The sequence below is a fragment of the Brachycentrus maculatus genome, unplaced genomic scaffold (assembly GCF_059751285.1).
Source record: "Brachycentrus maculatus isolate JH-2025_06_01 unplaced genomic scaffold, ASM5975128v1 h1tg000721l, whole genome shotgun sequence".
Taxonomy (NCBI): Eukaryota; Metazoa; Arthropoda; class Insecta; order Trichoptera; family Brachycentridae; genus Brachycentrus; species Brachycentrus maculatus.
The window spans coordinates 80,524-95,000 of record NW_028281452.1 but is presented as its reverse complement, the minus strand read 5'-3'; the positions used below and the strand labels follow the sequence as shown (position 1 = coordinate 95,000).

Below are 14,477 nucleotides of genomic sequence, written 5' to 3'. Positions count from 1 at the left end.
TCACTTTGTGGTTCATGCATCTCCTCATACATACCCGCCGATTGTTACGACTCCTAACCTGACCACTTTCAAGTATTTGGCATACCTGATCGTGCCATGTTTTTCTCGGTCTTCCTCTGCTTCTTTTCCCGCTAACATTCGCCTCATAAATTTGTTTTGCCGTTCTTCCCTCACTCATTCGTTCTACATGTCCAAACCATCTCAACACACCTTTCTTAATTTTATCGATAATGCTTATCTCAGCTTTGCATTCCTTCCTTATTTCACTATTCGTACATCTATCATACATCGTTTTGTCGCACATTCTTCTGAGAGATCGCATTTCGACTGCATTTAGTCTACTTTCATCCTTCTTTTGCCAACTCCATGTTTCACTTCCATACATTAGAGTTGGAACCAGGACTCCGTTGTGCACTGCCAGTTTAGCTTCCCCTGATAGGTTTTTATTTGCTATAACTGATTTCAGTGCACCATTCACTTTGTTCCCAGCATTCACTCTCTTTTCTATGTCTTTATCAATCTTTCCATCCACTCAAAATTAAAATTAAAAAATTTAAATTTAAATTTTGCTCCGTTAATACCACTTTTTCTGAAATCTGTTGATGCATTCCGCATCACTATCGAACACTGCCTTTCGTGTATGATAATTATGCGAAATGTATCAAAACGTGACTCTTTTGTTGACATCTCAACATAGATAGAAGAATATGGAAGTCTGAGCATTTACAGTGCTTACGATCGTCATAGACTGGTTTAAGTGATCACTTACACACGTGTAACATTCACAAATTCTACCCATGATTGACAACCACATTATTGAAATTCTTGAAACTTTTAGAAATATTGATCAAACTCGGAACACAGTGCTTGACTTAGAACTTCACTAGAGACATCTATGGTGGGATGAGCCATGTAAATTACTTTATTTCTATATTCTTTTTCATCTATGATGAAATGTCAAAAAAATAACTTTTCTTGAATGTTTTTCGCAGGTACTTTGTGGCACATTTTAATAACTGTATAAAATAAAACATCTTTGTTTTAAACACTTTTTATTGGTACACTTTTTCCAACCGGTTTTGACAAGAACCTTATCATCTTCAGGGTTCATGTACTAATTCTAAAACATTGAAATACTTATAGTTATGTTACAGTTAATGACAATTCCCTTACGATACCAAAAACTTCCACGCACTCCGTACACCAATGTGTAAAATAACTCTTATTTGGTGATAATCTAGATTTGTAAACAAGTATTTGGACACACTCAAAATGTTAAAAAGAAGGATGAAAGTAGACTGAATGCAGTCGAAATGCGATTTCTCGGAAGAATGTGCGACAAAACGATGTATGATAGATGTGCGAATAGTGAAATAAGGAAGGAATGCAAAGCTGAGATAAGCATTATCGATAAAATTAAGAAAGGTGCGTAGAGATGGTTTGGACATGTAGAACAAATGAGTGAGGAAAGAACGGTAAAACAAATTTATGAGGCGAATGTTAGTGGGAAAAGAACCAGAGGAAGACCGAGAAAAACATGGCACGATCAGGTATGCCAAATACTTGAAAGTGGTCAGATTAGGAGTCGTAACAATCGGCGGGTATGTATGAGGAGATGCATGAACGTGGAAGAGGCGAAGAATGTTTGCAAGGACAGAGTGGTGTGGCGCTCTATTCTCTCTGCCTACCCCTGTGGAGAAGCGGCGTGATGGTTAGTTAGATAGTTAGTTTTCAAAATGTCGTAAAACATGTATCATATAAGATTTAAGAAAAAGTGGTATTTGCCAAGTCAATTTGAAATTAAAAATGAATCGGTAAAAATTAATACGAATATATTTTTGAACGTTTTTCTTTCTGAAGTTTATGGGATGAGAATAACGTTTAAATTTTATGCATAATTTCACACTAGGTTTGTCAGAACCTTTCATATTATATTCTAACCCAATTTTGCAACAATGGCTTACATTAAATGTAGATATCTGCTCCAATCTCCATAATGTATAATGGGATTAAAGAGCTTATAATGTATTTCAGACAATTTGAACATGAAAATCAGATATTCATGAAATAAATTTCCGCGCCATTTCGCTTATAATTTACCATATACATTTATTACCTAGGCTTTTTATTCAATTTTTAATGAAATTTTCTTCAAATCTATTGTGACACGTGTTTTGATGCATTTAGCGTCATTATCAAATACCATATCGCTCATTTCTTTCAACAACGTCATAAATCAAAAAACTTGTTTTTTCAGGAGAACGTTTTTAAAGTTTAAAAATGTAATACAATGTATTAAAAATAAATATGAAGCCACTTATTGAACTTTTTACTGTGCAACAGATCTTTTTGGGTAAAACCTGAACGTTTTTTCTCCATCTGAAAAATATTTAGTATTTATAAATAAATTATTAAACAATACCTTTCTTCAAAATGCAAAAACAACACTTTCTGCCCTGAAGCGGGTAAATATTAAGTTAAAAATATGCTGCTTTTTCTGGGATATAGTACCTTTTCTGGGCATTTCGAAAACATGCACAACTGAAAATTGTCGATTTTTGATTTGTGACGTTCTTGAAAGAAGTGAGCGATATATGAAGCTTACTCTAAATTTTAAAAAGAAAAAAAAACTTTTGAATGTTGTTTGCTGACATTTCGTAGCACATTTTAAAAATTTAATAAATGAAATAAATCAAAAACTCTGTTCTAAACCACTTCTATTTTTGATACGATTTTTCAAGCACGTTGTCTTCTTCAGACTTGGATACGTACACGTACTATAGTACGTGTATATCCCTGAAGAAGACATGACGCTTGTTGGGTTGCAACCGGTCGGAAAAATAGTACCAAAAATAAAAATGCTTACATAGTTTTGAGTTTTATTTTTTTATTAATTTCTTTAATGTATCCCCAATAAATGATGCATTCCGAATATTTGCATCTTACAAAGATGAAAAAGAATATGGAAGACTGGGTATTTACAAGACCGGTTATAGTACAAGCTAGTAAAATGGCGTCAATAGAACCATATTATGCAGAAACTATCCAACTCAAAATTAAACATTTACCATTCTACCCATGATTGAGAAACCCACTACTCAAAATTATATAAATAATCCTTTGATTGATACGTTCTTAGGACCATCTATGGTTGAGTTGAGTAAACTTTTTATTCAGCAAAGACCTTCGTAAAATGTATGTAATTATAAAATGGATAAAAGTATCTAATATAACTCCCAAGTGGACAACACAGATTTGTGAACAAAGGTTTTAACCCACTCAAAAAATATTATATTTACACTTTCCGAAATTAATCATCAACAAATCCGTTTTCCTTACAATTGAAGCGATTCAACCTTTGTATTGCGAGAGTGTCACATTTCCCAAAATGATTTCTTTCGGCGATTAGATTTCCCGCGGAGACAATTCTCTACCAGGCTACACCCTGGACGGCGCGATGTACGGGTACATCTGTCACTCGGCGTCGCGGCGGCGGCGCCGGACGCCACCGCAGCATCGGGGTATATAGATCAGGGGTGTAGCGGAATACGGGGCGTCGTCTTTCGTAATTTATCACCTTTGAAAAAAAATCTATCATCAAAAACAGTTTCATCATCTGATTTTTTCAAACCTCTATGGATATATACAAAATTAAATTATTTTGATTTTATCACATATACATAATAATAATAAAACCCTTATCCGCACCCCAATGGTGCATAGGGCACTGCTTCATATAAACGCAGTGTTATCTTAATCGTTTACACATGAATGAAAGGTAATCAGCCTTCCGCTTCAGGTACCAGTCCAGGGTAATATTGAATGAATATTACAGTATCTAAAATCACATATAAGTGATTTGTCACATACGTATAATAATGACTAATTACAATAATGTGTTATTTATATTTGTAGTACTAACTTTGTAATTTTCCATTTTATAATTAAAATTTTACTTTGTTTTAAAATCACTATAAATATTTAAACTAACTAACTAACTAACTAACCATCACGCCGCTTCTCCGCAGGGGTAGGCAGAGAGAATAGAGCGCCACACCACTCTGTCCTTGCAAACATTCTTCGCCTCTTCCACGTTCATGCATCTCCTCATACATACCCGCCGATAGTTACGACTCCTAACCTGACCACTTTCAAGTATTTAGCATTCCTGATCGTGCCATGTTTTTCTCGGTCTTCCTCTGCTTCTTTTCCCGCTAACATAAATATTTTATTATAACTTAATTATAATATCTACCGGTTTCGAAGCTAACCGCTTCTTTATGAAGACTGATTAATACTTGTATAGTATTAATCGGTCATAATTAATGAGTCATAGTTAATCATAATAAATGATGAAGTCAAATGTATACATTAAAAAAAAAATTATGCAGTAAAATATAAGGATTGGTCGTAATTATTAATATATTAGGTCATAGTAAAAAATAATAAAGAAATAAAAAATTATAAACGTATTATTTATGCGTTAAAAAAATAAAAAAGTAAAACAAAATGTTAGATCACGGCTTTAGGATATGACTGGCTCTGACCCAGTTGAATAAAACGCATCGAATCAGAACAGAAAATTTCCTTTAAAATTCTTGCAGCGCCAATTTTTCCTGAATATTAAATTGTCAATCATTTTTTAAATAACGCTCCCTTTTTACTTTATATAGGTAACTCAATTAAACCTTAGGTGAGTGCGCCAGTAATCTAGTTATTTAGACAAAAAAGGTCAATTTTCTCAGCCCGATTTTCAAACTAAAAAAATCTTCTTGAATGTATTTTTTCTTAATTCAACTGGGTTTTCCCAGTAAAACAGAAATGATTATTGCACATAGATATTTTTTAATTATTTATTTTATCCGATAAACATTTACAATTTGTGATTATATGTCCTTACTCAATTTTCCCGTGCTGAGGACACATTTTACAATGTTTTGAAAAAACATGTACTTTAATAGGTGATTTGTCTGTTGTGAGTCATACGATTACATGACATGGCCGAATGATACGATCTATTTCAAATCAGCCCACCCCCATTTTCCAATGATTATTACTTTTACCGCTTTATTATATGTATGTTTGTATGTGTATATATATATATATATATATATATATATATATATATATATATATATATATATATATATATATATATATATATATATATATATATATATATATATATGTATATATATATATATATAATCTGAATCGGAGGGCTGATCATTTTTTCTTCATGTGTAAACGATCAAGATAACACTGCGTTTATATGACGCAGTGCCCTATGCACCATTGGGGTGAGGATAAGGGTTTTATTATTATTATTATATCGCACTATTATTTTGATGCTCTATATGTTCACTGATGAAACAATTATAGTTAGAAATATGGGTTGACTGATTGCACAGTAAATATCACTTAAGCCAGCCAGTGTCAGGTTGACCAAAGATGATCATACTCAATACGTCATTCGGATAAAAAACAGATGTTTCCTCTCTGTTGATACACACATAATGTATGGCTTTATGGTAATATTGTTTCGGCTGTATGATCAACAAAACTCTTATTCCTCTTCTTTTTTATGGCTTTTCACCCTTGTAGAGTATTCTGGCCAGTGTCGAGTAATTAAGTAATTTAAATGATTAAAGTAAAAGGTACGGCATCGATTAACGCAAGGAATAGGCGTTAAAACATTTAAACAAAATTAGTAGAAGTCAGAGTGACAAACAGGAAGAGTGTACTTTGGAATCCTTTTGGAAAATTACGAAGGTTTGTGTACACCCTTTATAATTTGAAAAAATAATAACATTCCTTAGAGAAATATTTATGTTTCTGTTTTTTACAAGATAACACTGCGTTTATATGACGCAGTGCCCTATGCACCATCGGGGTGCGGATAAGGGTTTATTATCATTATTTTTTTTTAATTACAAAAATACTTCAATTTCATACTATTCAGCTGCTCATTTTCGCGCTATTTAGCGGCTCATTAGAAATAGGTATCAAATTGTGATAGAGTGTGTTCGAGCCGAGAAACTCTGACTCAAGAGTACCGCGACACTAACCACGGGATCACAAACCGACACGCTTGTTCATCACTTCTTCTTCGTTTGTTTGTTGTAGGTCTTCTGCCCTGTTTTTAAGAGGGATTAGCCTCCTGCGATGTCGATTCCCGGCTCAATTCATATCTTTGGTGGTCTGCCCGGGAATCGTCTTTGAGTTGGCCGTTCAGTGCGATGTAAGGAAGTCTGGATGGTTCCATTCTCCTCACATGCATATACCATCCCCTTTTTCGTTGTCTTCCCCACCTGACGACATCTTCGAGCTCGCATATTATCCTGGTGTTCCTTATTCTATCTCGTAGACTCTTGCCAGATATGCTTCTTAGAGTCTTCATTTCTGACACTCTTAGCGAGTTTTTTTATTAGTATAGTATTGTTTTCTTGTTTTTTTTTGTATTTATTTGGCAGTCACCCAGTGAAAAAATGTTTCTGCCAGTGCCAACTATCATGTGTATTTACAAACAAACTAACAATAGGAAATAATAATAAAAATTAATGCAAAATGTCATGTTTTAAATGCGTTTTTTTCACTCTTATATTTATTCAATATTACCCTGGACTGATACCTGAAGCGGAGGGCTGATCACCTTTCCTCCATACGTTAATGATCAAGATAACACCGCGTTTATATGATGCAGTGCTCTATGCACATTGAATGCGGATAAGGGTTTGAAGAAATGCGTTTAACTTTATCATTTTAGAAATTATGACCGCAATTCTAGAATTAGGTTCAGAAAAAGGGTGAATTACTTGGATGGGGAGTTGGATTCTGCCTGTGTTAGCTATTCAGAAACTGTCTTCTTTGTTGCCTTTTTCACCCAAAGACACCCTTAATCTCACCTATTAATAAAGAATACCAGAAAAGTGAAAAAAAAGGTAAATGTAAGTAATTTAATCTCAAACGAAATCGATTAAGTAAAATACTTAAAACAGTAAATTAATTTAACGGTTTTACTGTTCTTAGTTAATCTTAAACAAGATAGTCATTAATTCGCCTGGTTCTCACTTAACCCTTTCAATGAGGCACGCAATAATTGCCTGGTGTACCATTTCCCCGTCCCCTGTCTAAACCCGGGGTTCCCCGGACAAGGCGGCTATTCTCGAACCCTCGCGTTAATGACGAAAGTTTAAATCGAAATACACGACGTCTTAGGGCAGTGGTTCCCAAAGTGGTCCACACGGACCCCCAAGGGTCCGTGGAAAATTAAAATTGATTTGGGGGTCCCTGGACAACGTTAGAAGGTCCGCGTAAGGTTTTATATCAAACAAAAAATTTGCTGCAATTTTTTATTAACCGTTAAAGTGCTGACAATCGATATATCGACTCTGGTATATATATTTTTTTTTTTAATTCTTTTGCATTTTACAACATAATATAAATACAATAGTTTTAATATTTAAAAAAAATAGTGGCAATTTTTTACTAACCGTTAAAGTACTGACAATCGATATATCGACTCTGGTATATATTTTTTCTTTTTTAAAAATTCTTTTGCATTTTACAACATAATATAAATACAAAAAGTTTTAATATAAAAAAAAATTGTGGCAATTTTTTATTAACCGTTAAAGTACTGACAGTCGATATATCGACTCTGGTATATATATATATTTTTTTTTAATTATTTTGCATTTTACAACATAATATAAATACAATAAGTTTTAATAAAAAAAAATAGTGGCAATTTTTTACTAAACGTTAAAGTGCTGACAATCGATATATCGACTCTGGTATTTTTTTTTTCTTTTTAAAAAATTCTTTTGCATTTTACAACATAATATAAATACAATAAGGTTTAATATCAAACAAAAAAATTGTGGCGATTTTTTTTTAACGTTAAAGTGCTGACAATCGATATATCGACTCTGGTATTTTTTTCTTTATTTTTAATTCTTTTATTTTTATTACTATTTCATTTAATTTATTTATTTTTAATAACACTCTAACTTTTATAAGTCATTACACTCACATTTAATTCTTTTATTTGTAAGTTTACAACATAATATAAATATTTACAAAAACAAAAATATTTATATATATTTAAATACAATAGAAGACACAAAGGTTTGGCCTGTATGTAGGTAAACATTATATTTTAGGTCATAGTAAAGGCACTGGCAAGAATACAATAGATATTTTAAGACGTAAAATTAGAATAAAAGTGTTAGTATAAACTAGAAATACTTGACTAGCAGAAAACAAAAATAAAATAAGGTACGCTTTGCAAAAAGCGCGGCCGTCGATATACCGACGCGACGCCGACGATGACGGGAGTGCCATTTGGCGGTCGAGCTGGGAGGTTGTCTCGCAGACGCATTTTTAAAGTACCGATTCGTCGAAAAAATCCTAAATAAGCAAATTGAATTCATTTTTGGTGAAAAATAGAAATACATCTTTGTCAAAATCTATTGCTGCAATTGTAGCATACAGATAAGAAAATATCTCAGCACTAAAACAGTTAAAATAGAAGTTATTTATTCTTCTTATTCCTCATTACTGAGGGTTGTGACGCTCGTGGAAGCAATGACTCTTCTCCACTTATCCCTTAACTGCGTTGCACGTAGCGCTCTAACTACCGAGGTGCCTGCTGCTGCCTTAACTTGATCAGTCCATCGTGTGGGGATCTTCCTCTCCCTCTCTTCCTTCCCAGATTACCGATCACAACCAGTCGTTCCAGGCTATCCTTATTGCCACGAGCAACGTGTCTAAAGAACTGAAGAATCTGTCGTATACAAATATTGGCCAGAGTACAACTTGTTTAATAACGGACTTTAAGAAAAATCGTTTACTTGTGTATTTATTAGTTGCAAATTATTATTTTTTGCTTTTTTAATTTCTAATATTTCTAAGTAATCTAATTTAAGTCCTCTGTTGCATTTTTTATTTATATTTTTTTTCCTTTGGGGGTCAAGGGATCTTGCATCCCTTATGTCACCGCGACCATGTCAGGTCTATTGTGACTATAATTTATCTTTACGTCACCATTAACCTACTATTCGAAACATCAAAGTGAAATTTGTAGTATTTTATCATGCGTTCATGAAAATTTTCACTCAGGACTCGTAGGCAAGTTTTGACTATGAGAAGGGGTCCGTGGACCAAAAAAGTTTGGGAACCACTGTCTTAGAGAAACATATTACATAACTAACTAACTATCACGCTGCTAAGTAGCTAATTAACTATCACGACGAAGAAGAACATGAAAGTCAGGGAATTTACAGGTCTAACGATCTGTCATAACACTCTCTTTTTCATTCATCGTTCACTTTGTGTAATCACACTTTAAACTAGGCTAATCTGTCATAGGCTGCTTAAAATTATACCCTTATAAACCGTGTCAATATCACCATTTTTTCTTCTTCTAACCGTTAAAATAATAATTATAATAAAATTGGATAACTTATATAGCGCCATTTTCGTAAAAAAATACCTCAAGGGCGCTTCAAAAAATTTTCGCCCAACGTGGGGCTCGAACCCACGACCCTGAGATTAAGAGTCTCATGCTCTACCGACTGAGCTAGCCGGGCTGTTATTCGCACTTAATCGTGCATAGGGCACTGCATCATATTGACGCGGTGTTATTTTGATCGTTACTTACACTATCACTCCTGCGCTTTAGGGAACAGTCCAGGGTAATATCAAATAAATATTAAAGTATAAAATCAATATTTAAAAAATCACCTCTCACCCTGGGAATCGAACCCCGGTACCTCCAGTACGGCGGCCTAAACACGCTAACCATTACACCACGGAGGCGGACAACATTCACCACACCACTGAAATTTCGGAAGTTTCATCTACGCATCAATTGACAGCTTTTTTGCACATGATACTTTTTTTTTATTGAATAAAAATGAAAATGGTATTTTCTGGCGTTTCTCATGTGTGTGATTGAAATCCAGGATTTGAACCTCACATACTAATATAAGACATTTTGCTTAGTAAAGAGCTTCTTTACATCTCACCAATAGATGTCTCTAGTGAAGTTCTAGTGATTCAAGAAAAAGGTTTCTAAATTGGTTCATATTTATAGAACTTCCAAGAATTTGAGTAGTGTGGTTGTCAATAATGGGTAGGATTGGTAAATGTTACACGTGTGTAAAGTGATCACTTAAACCAGCCTATGACGGTCGTCAGCCCCGTAAATGCCCAGACTTCCATATTCTTCTTCATCTTTGATGAGATGTCAAAAAATAATATGAAAATAACTCCTGTAATTGGAGATAATCCAGATTTTGTGAACAAGTATTTGGACACACTCAAAATGTTGAAAATTAAATTGTTATATACAGTTTGTGATTTAATTATGTTCCTTGGTTTAATGTATTCAGTTCTCGCAGGAACAGGCAGAGAGAATAGAAAGCCAGATTTGCAAACACTCTGTATTTGCAAACAACTTTCGCTTCTTTCACATTTATGTATCTCCTCATACATACCCGCTGATTATTTCGACACGTGACTGTATTTTAAATCATAGAAATTTAAATTAAATAGCTTTGAGTAAAGTAAACGGTGCACTGGAATCAGTTACAGCAAATAAAAACAGCGAAAGCTTAAATGGCAGTACACAATAAACTCCTGGTATCTACACTAATGTATGGAAGTGAAACACGGAGTTGTGTAAATAAAGATGAAAATAGATTAAATGCAATCGAAATACAATTTCTCAGACGAACGTGCGGCAAAACTAACAGATGTCCGAATGGTGAAATAATGAAAAATGCAGGGCTGAGATAAACTTTAAAAAAATTATTGCTCGTTCTCGGTGCGTTGATAAGTGTATTTCATATTGTCTTCTTCGATTCGATTGATTTAAGAAAAACGATTCGAAATTGGTTCTTGCATATATGGAATTTTCAAGAATTTGAGTGGTGTAGTTGTCAATAATGGGTGGGTTACACGTGTGAAAAGTGATCACTTAGACTAGCCTATGACAGTCGTCAGCCGTCAGCCTCGTAAATGCCCAGACATCCATTTTCTTCTTCATCCTTCATGAGAATGATCAAGAGTAAGTTTCATGAATATTATAAAATGTATACATTATTAATTTTTCTCTTTTTTATGCGTATATTAGGTTAAAATCATTAAAAACAATACAAAATGTTTTTTTGGGTAATATATCCAAAATAAAGCAAGGTTTGTTGGATTGAATTCGACATTTATTTATGTATATGTTAATACGTGACGCGTTTCGTCTTCTTAGGACAATATCAAACACTAGAGTGTTTGATAATGTCCTAAGAAGACAAAACGCGTCACGTATTAACATATCGTAGTCATACAGGAGAAAGTGACAAGTGCATTGTTTTACAAAAACATGATCATTGACCATTTGATATCTTACTAGCTTAATATTGCCCTGAAAACATCCCAAAGGATTTTAAACTTGGAAGTATAATATATTGACTTGTTAAAAATGACTAACTGCATTGGTGTTTATTTTGTTGCCAAGCAAAAGTGACTTAAATGGCCCTCCTGAACATTTTACATTTTGGTAGTTGGTCACTTTCTCCTGTACGACTACGATATACATAAATAAATGTAGAATTCAATCCAAAAATCCTTATTTTATTTTGGATATATTACCCAAAAATTCAATATGGAATTCTACCAACTGTCTGCAGTTACAATAAATAATACAAAATGTATTCAAAAAGAACTCCACCGACAAGACACACAAGGTGGCTTGGTGGGTCTCTGCAAAAAAAATGTTTTAATGTTTAAAAATGTGATTTAAATAAATGTGTACAATTATGTTAATAAAAAAATAATAAAAAATAAAAATTGATACAAAAATCTAATTCATAATCTGTAAACCTTGTACATAATAAGCAAGGTAAATAATAAACGCTACTCCCGTCTAAAAAAAATCCTTCGAGAATAGCTGCCTAGATCGGGTACAAGGATCCAGAGAGGCCGAAGGTACCGAAATCTCTGGAGCCTTAAGCCGATCCGATTACCGCTTTATTCAATTTATAGCCCCCTGGCCAAACCACCCCTGTAATAATAGATTTGGTTTCATCCCCTAACTGGAGTGAAAATTGTGTATTCGAACACACTTCGATTTATTTATTATTTTCAAACCCATGAATTGTTTACTAGTATTGGCTTCATAACAAAGATTTAGGGCTTGTTTTCGTCCCTAAAATGTAGGCTGAATTTGTATAAGTTGAATAATTTATTAATACTCAAATACGATTTCATTTCCGGCAGGATTTAGTTAGAGAAATATTCTACCACTGATGATATTGATTTTTGACATCTCATCAAAGATGAAGAATAATATGGAAATCTGGGCATTTACGGGGCTGACGACCGCCATAGGCTGGTTTAAGTGATAACTTTACACATTCACCAATTCTACCCACTATTCACAACCTCACTACTCAAATTTTTTATATTTCTATATATATATATATATATATATATATATATATATATATATATATATATATATATATATATATATATATATATATATATATATATATATATATATATATATATATATATATATAATATATATATATATATATATATATATATATATATATATATATATATATATATATATATATATATATATATATATATATATATATATATATATATATATATATATAAATATATATATTTATATATATATATATATATATATATATATATATATATATATATATATATATATATATATATATATATATATATGAATATTTGAACCAATTTTGAAACATTGTTTTTAAATCACTAGAACTTCACTAGAGACATCTATTGGTGAGATGAAACGAAGCTTTTTATTGAGCAGAAACTCTTTTATTAGTATCCAGATTTATGAACAAGTATTCGGACACACTCAAAATGTTGTACCTCTAATGATAATATGTATAGAGTAAATGCATTTGTGTATTCGTAGAAGTATGTAAGAGTATGATCATGTTGATATATTTTCAAACGGGTCTGAACCAGAATTTCAATTGGCACCAACATTAAATTAACGACAAATTCTTAGGATTGTACTCTCAAATATACAAATACTTAAATCATTATATAATTTTTTAACTCTATAGCCTTCAATCATTTTCAAAGCCACATATTTATTTCGAAGAAAAACTTATTTTTTTTAACCAAAGATTTTACTCTACCGATTTCGAGACGTAGGGTAGACTGGGTACGGTTGAAACAATTTTGCTTATATTGTCCATAGTATTGCTCTTTACAAGTCAAGCGATGATGAAGATGCATTAAATACAAGAGCGTGTTTCTGTCTACTAATGGGAAGTATAATTTCAGTACCCGGTGTGTTATTTTTAGTGGCAGATCAAATTTAAAAAATATATCCGATTTGTTTCAACCGTCCCCATACCAGGGGCAGTTGAAACAGTGATTGGGGTCAGTTGAAACACACGCAAATAAATCAATATTTATATTGTAAGACGTTTTATTCATTATTTATTTTTGTGTTATAAATAATTATGGCACCGCATGACAATATTAATCAGTCTACAGATATGTAATGAACAAAAACAACTAAAAACGATGGCATTTAAAAAAAAAAACAAATCGAACAAAAATAATCTGTGAATAAACTAAAAGGAAACACTTCTGTCATTGTGATTAGTCATAAATCAAGCGGAAATCTAGCTTTGGGATCATTCCGAGTCGCAATTGTGGCAAACATAGCTAAGACCACCTTTTGTGCAGTCTTCTTGAGCCCACAGTTTACAAGTGGTGCACTGTATCCACTTTTCACCGGATCTACTCTCTGAATACAGTGACAGACAAACAAGACAATAGCACTCGTCCTCTTTTGATGATGATTCCTGTTGCGTATTATGATTATTTTTTCCTTCAACGATCCTTCTACTTTTTCCTCCATCCAATCTTTTCTTCACTTACTTAGTTTTCATCCGTTTCAACCTTATTTCATGCTCCTTTCTTATCTCTTCTTTCTCTGTTTTTTTTAGTAGCAAGTATTTTGCAAGCTCCTGCTCCTGCTCTTTATTAAAAACTTCGTTGTGGGGTTCATATCCCATTTTCTTCCTCACCAAATGCATCTCGCTTTCGTATATATCTAATGAGCGAACAGTGGTTTAATCCATGCTTTTCCGACGCTTTTCGCAGTGAATCTCCTGCTTTAACCTCCTCATATGCGTACGTATACCTCGACAAGTCGACCTCCCCTCTCGAAGTCTTTCTTGCGCGTACTCTCGGCATCTAGAAAACAGGAAAACTGAAAAAATATGTTGTTTCAACCGTACCCACAAAAAATGTTTCAACCGTCCTCAACCCCTCCTTTAGGTAGAAAACAGAAAATAGTAATGTTAACAATAATGGCACATTAAAACTAATCACTATATCGTGTTCTACAAGCTTCATTTCAAACATGAAATCATACTCAATAATATCGTTTC

The 14,477-nt window shown here is 33.0% G+C and overlaps 1 protein-coding gene and 1 non-coding gene across 2 annotated transcripts in view; one reads left to right on the top strand and one right to left on the bottom strand.

Annotated features, from left to right (window-relative positions):
- The window catches only part of LOC148300412 (receptor-type tyrosine-protein phosphatase T-like), a gene marked incomplete at its 3' end in the record, with an annotated part of 214,519 nt that overhangs the window by 132,851 nt on the left and 67,191 nt on the right, over positions 1-14,477 (top strand). The gene's annotated exons all lie outside the window — the stretch shown is intronic.
- On the bottom strand, positions 9,521-9,593 carry TRNAK-CUU (transfer RNA lysine (anticodon CUU)). The gene has a single exon. It is a non-coding gene; the product is annotated as a tRNA-Lys (tRNA).